This window comes from Bison bison, unplaced genomic scaffold (assembly GCF_000754665.1).
Source record: "Bison bison bison isolate TAMUID 2011002044 unplaced genomic scaffold, Bison_UMD1.0 scf7180017864347, whole genome shotgun sequence".
Lineage (NCBI taxonomy): Eukaryota > Metazoa > Chordata > Mammalia > Artiodactyla > Bovidae > Bison > Bison bison.
The window spans coordinates 9,189,280-9,195,411 of NW_011494919.1; positions in this window are offsets into that span (position 1 = coordinate 9,189,280).

Sequence of the window (6,132 nt, forward strand, 5' to 3'; positions counted from 1 at the left end):
AGATCTAACCAGTCCATCCTAAGAAAATCAGTCCTCAATATTCATCAAAAGGACTGGTGCTAAAGCTGAAACTCAATACTTTGGCCACCTGATGTGAAGAACTGACTTATCTGAAAAGACCCTGATGTTGGGAAAGATTGAAGGCAGGAGGAGAAGGGGACGACAGAGAATGAGATGGTTGGATGGTATCACGGACACAGTGGACATGAGTTTGGGTGGACTCCAGGAGTTTGTAATGGAGAGGGAGGCCTGGTGTGCTGCAGTCCATGGGGTCACAAACAGTTGGACCCCACTGAGTGACTGAAGTGAACAGAACTGATGTAGTTGAAACCTGAAGAGAGGCCTCTGACAGGATTCTCTCTTGCTCAGAGGAAGATGGGAATTTGTTCACCAGATTCAGGATTTTAAACAGCTAGAAGAGGCCTATCTACATATGTAGAGCAATCTGCTTTACTCAAAGCCCAACAGTTTATGTATTCAGTTCAGTTCAGTCGCTCAGTCGTGTCCAACTTTTGTGACCCCATGGACTGCAGCAGGTCAGGCCTCCCTGTTCATTACCAACTCCAGGAGCTCAATCCAATTCCTGTCCATTGAGTTGATGATGCCATTCAACAATCTCATCCTCTGTCATTCCCTTCTCTTCCCACCTTCAATCTTTCCCAGCATAAGGGTCTTTTCAAATGAGTGAGTTCTTTATATCAGGTGGTCAAAGTGTTGGAGTCTCAGCTTCAGCATCAGTCCTTCCAAAGAATTGTCGGGACTGATTTCCTTTAGGATGGACTGGTTGGATCTCCTTGCTATCCAAGGGACTCTCAAGAGTCTTCTCCAGAACCACAGTTCAAAAGCATCAATTCTTCAGCGCTCAGCTTTCTACATGGTCCAACTCTCACTTGCATACATGACTCCTGGAAAAACCCTAGTTTAGACTAGATGGACTTTTGTTGGCAAAGTAAAGTCTCTGCTTTTTAATAAGCTCTCTAGGTTAGTGACAGCTTTTCTTCCAAGGAGCAAGCATCTTTTAATTTCATGGCTGCAGTCACCATCTGCAGTGATTTTGGAGCCCCCAAAATAAAGTCTGTCACTGTTTCCACTGTTTCCCCGTCTATTTGCCATGAAGTGATGGGAGCAGATGCCATGATCTTCGTTTTCTGAATGTTGAGCTTTAAGTCAACTTTTTCACTCTCCTATTTCACTTTCATCAAGAGGCTTTTTAGTCTTTCTTCGCTTTCTGTCATAAGGGTGGTATCATCTGCATATCTGAGGTTATTGATATTTCTCTGGGCAACCTTGATTCCAGTTTGTGCTTCATCCAGCCTATCATTTCGCATGATGTACACTGTATAAAAGTTAAACAAGCAAGGTGACAATACACAGCCTTGATGTACTCCTTTCCCAATTTAGAACCAGTCCATTGTTCCATGTCTTTTTCTAACTGTTGCTTCTTGACCTGCCTACAGATTTCTAAGGAGGTAGGTCAGGTGGTCTGGTATTCCCATCTCTTGAAGAATTTTGCACAGTTTGTTGTGATCCACACAGTCGAAGGTTTTTGCATAGTCAATAAAGCAGAAGTAGATGTTTTTTCTGGAACTCTCTTGCTTTTTCCATGATCCAGCAGATGTTGGCAATATGATCTCTGGTTCTTCTGCCTTTTCTAAATCCAGCTTGAACATTTGGAAGTTCACAGTTCACATCCTGTTGAAGCCTGGCTTGGAGAATTTTGAGCATTATTTTGCTAGTGTGTGAGATGAGTGCAATTGTGCAGTAGTTTGTGCATTCTCTGGCATTGCCTTTCTTTGGGATTGGAATGAAAACTGACCTTTTCCAGTCCTGCGGCCACTGCTGAGTTTTCCAAATTTGCTGGCATATTGAGTGCAGCACTTTCACAGCATCATCTTTTAGGATTTGAAATGCTCAACTGGAATTTCATCACCTCCATTAACTTTGTTCGTAGTGATGCTTCCTAAGGCCCACTTGACTTCACATTTCAGGATGTCTGACTCTGGGTGAATGATCACACCACCATGGTTATCTGGGTTGTGAAGATCTTTTTTGTATAGTTTTTCTATGTATTCTTGCCACGTTTTCTTAATATCTTCTGCTCTGTTAGCTCCAAACCATTTCTGTCCTTTATTATGCCCATCTTTGCATGATATATTCCCTTTGTATCTCTAGTTTTCTTGAAAACATCTCTAGTCTTTCCCATTCTATTATTTTCCTCTATTTCTTTGCATTGATACTGAGAAAGGCTTTCTTATCTCTCCTTACTATTTTTGAAACTCTGCATACAAATGGGTATATCTTTCCTTTTCTCCTTTGCCTTTTGCTTCTCTTCTTTTCACAGCTGTTTGTAAAGCCTCCTCAGGTAACCATTTTGCCTTTTTGCATTTGTTTTTCTTAGGGATGGTCTTTATCACTGCCTCCTGTACAATGTCACAAATCTCCATCCATAGTTCTTCAGGCACTCTGTCTATCAGATAATCCCTTGAACCTATTTTCACTTCCACTGTATAGTCATAACGGATTTGGTTTAGGTCATACCTGAATGGTCTAGTGGTTTTCCCTATTTTATTCAATTTAAGTCTGAATTTGGCTATAAGGAGTTCAATACCTGAGCCACAGACAGCTCCAGTCTTATTTTTGCTGACTATATAGAGCTTCTCCATCCTTGACTGCAAAGAATACAATCAATTTGATTTTGGTATTAACCATAGTGATGTCCTTGTGTAGAATCTTCTCTTGTGTTGTTGGAAGAGGGTGTTTGCTATGACTAGTGTATTCTCTTGGCAAAACTCTGTTAGCCTTCGCCCTGCTTAATTTCACCCTAAAACGTCATTACAGAAATATCCAGAATAATATTTCATCACACACCTGGGCATTGTGGCTTAGCCAAGTTGACTCCTAAAACTAAGCATCACAGTTTATGTGTAGCATGATACCTAGTACAGAACTGTAGATATTATTAATATTAACTTGGCAGATTAACTTGATAATTAGCTTTATAGTTGGTCCTGCTTCAGTAACAATAGCAAAGTACATAGAACTATTTTACAAGCACAAGAGCTAAAGAGACAGAAGAATATGTAATCTCAAGGAAAGAAAAAGAAGAACAAAAAAGGAAGTAATAAAAAAATTATGGAAAAAGTATAACATAATCCTTTTAACTTTTGTCTAGATTGTTAAGTTTAAAACTCAGTAGTGTTAAAAATCTCTCCTTGGACTTGTTTCACACTCTAAATATTTTTCATAAAAAATGTTTTCTTATTCAATGTCAGAAAATAAGGTATAATAAGAGTCAATTTACCAAACAATGGTAAAAGAACATGAATTACATTTAGTTTATCCTGCAAAGGTTTGTGTTATAATTGGAGAAGGAAATTGCAACCCACTCCAGTATTCTTGCCTGGAAAATCTCATGGACAGATGAGTGTAGCAGGCTACAGTCCATGGGGTCATGAAGAGTCGGACACAACTGAATGACTTCACTTGTGTTATAGAGCTCTGCCTGAGACTTACAGATCAGCAGCTATGTGTGTGCACGATCAGTAGCTTCAGTTGTGTCTGACTCTTTGCGACCCCATGGACTGCAGTCTGCCAGGTGCCTCAGTCCATGGGGTTTTCGCTGCAAGAATACTGCAGTCAGCTGCCATGCCCTCTTCCAGGGGGTCTTAATGACTCAAGGATCAAATCCATGTCTCCTGCATTGCAGGTGGATTCTTTCCCACTAAGCCACCAGGGAAGCCCTTTCAGCAGCTATGCCTACTCATCAATTCAGTGTTTTCCAGAATGCTAAACAAAAAAAGATCTTTTGAAGAGATGTCACCTTCCCCATAGCACATTTGAGCTTTTAATGTGCTACCTACACTTCTGCTAGTTATTCAAGGCTGAGATCCTCTTGTTCAGGATATTGTAAAATGCACCTACAATGTTTATTTCTGAAATATTTATATGTGGAAACATATGTCCTTTAGACAGGTGGCTCAAATTATGCTGCAAAACTGTCTTCCTGCAATTTCTCTTCATCATCACCGTAAGAAGAAAATATTTTTAGGACTGGAAGTTTTTATGCTCTGTACATATCCTTGTTTATCAATGCATGTCCTCTACTAGACTTCTAAGGAGTGGTTTACAAGAGGTAAATTTTCTAAGTATATATATATATGTGAAACTTTTATTCCGTTCTTACACATCTTGCATAGCTTCCTGTGCTGTTGAGAATTCCAATGCAATTCACATTTTTTCTCCCATTGCCCTTTGTGTTTGTTTTCCCTCCTCCACCCCTGCTGAAATATTAATACTTATAGGATTTTCTCATTATGTCAAATGTTCTGATATTCTTGATGAAATTTCTTGGGATGGAATTTTTTTTCCTGCAGTGTTCTGAATTTATGATAGGAGTTATCAATCTGGAAAACCATGACTCTCTGACTTGGAAACTTTTCTTGTATTATTATAATAATCATTTTTATCTTTTCTTTCCTCTTTGTCATTTTTTCCATAAATTCTACTGTTACAATGCAGATAGATGTCTTGCTTCTTAAACTGAGCCTACCAGACATGTTTCGTTGATAATCCTCATATTTTATTCGAATATCTTGGAAATTTTCTGATTTAGTCTATAGTCCTGCTACCATTAATAAACATCCTTTAGTTTCAGTCATGAATTTTCATGGGGTTTGGGGCAAAAGAAAAAATGAAGATCCACATAGCATATGCCTAAATAGAAAATATTATGTCATGCTAACATACATGAATATTAATTCTCTGGTACTCCCGTTAAGACTTGGAGCTCTCAATCCTAGGAGCTCTCACTCCTAGGAGCCTGGGTTCAATTACTGGTCAGGGAAGTAAGATCTCATAAGATACATGGTGAGGCCAAGAATAATAACAATAATAACATATCATGAAAAATATATTCTATCCTCCTACCTTAATAAAAAATACCTGCATAAAACCCTTATGGCCAGTTTAAAATTTTAAATTTTCAAGCTCCTTAGAGGTCCATGCCAAGATACAATGGTGAAGAGGGATAACCCTATTCCTCTCCACAGTTTGACCTTTCCTCTTCACATACCTACCTCAACACATGTACAGAAACATCTCTACCACCATATCCAAGTTCAAATTATATTACTTAAAAACAGCTGCCTTTGGCAAGCCTTGGACCCTGAAAAATATATACCAGTAGGATGCTCCTTACTCAGGTGAAATCTAAGGTCTGGAAAGGAGTCCCATAGCCACTTGTGCAGGGAATTTCAGGAACGTTTGAAGTGGAGTCTTAGCACATGGGTATCACAACTTTGCTCATTGAAAAGCTTCATCTAGTGGGGAGAATTATGGCCAATTAAATTGGAGATGCCAAAGGAACATTTTTGGAGAAGGCAATGGCAACCCACTCCAGTACTCTTGTCTGGCAAATCCCATGGACGGAGGAGTCTGGTAGGCTGCAGTCCATGGAGTCGCTAAGAGTTGGACACGACTGAGCGACTTCACTTTCACTTTTCACTTTCATGCACTGGAGAAGGAAATGGCAACCCACTCCAGTGTTCTTACCTGGAGAATCCCAGGGACAGCGTAGGCTGGTGGGCTGCCGTCTATGGGGTCGCACAGTGTCGGACATGACTGAAGCGACTTAGCAGCAGCAGGGGAACATTTCATGCAAAGATGGGCTCAGTAATAGACAGAAATGGTATGGACCTAACAGAAGCAGAAGATATTAAGAAGAGGTAGCAAGAATACACAGAAGAACTGTACAAAAAAGATCTTCATGACCCAGATAATCACGATGGTATGATCACTCATACTTACCTAGAGCCAGACATCCTGGCATGTGAAGTCAAGTGGGCCTTAGGAAGCATCACTATGAACAAAGCTAGTGGAGGTGATGAAATACCAGTTGACCTATTTCAAATCCTAAAAGATGATGCTGTGAAAGTGCTGTCCTCAATATGTCAGCAAATTTGGAAAACTCACCAGTGGCCACAGGACAAGTAAAGGTCAGTTTTCATTCCAAGCCCAAAGAAAGGCAATGCCAAAGAATGCTCAAACTACCGCACAATTGCACTCATCTCACATGCTAGTAAAGTAATGCTCAAAATTCTGCAAGCCAGGCTTCAGGAATATGTAAACCGTGAA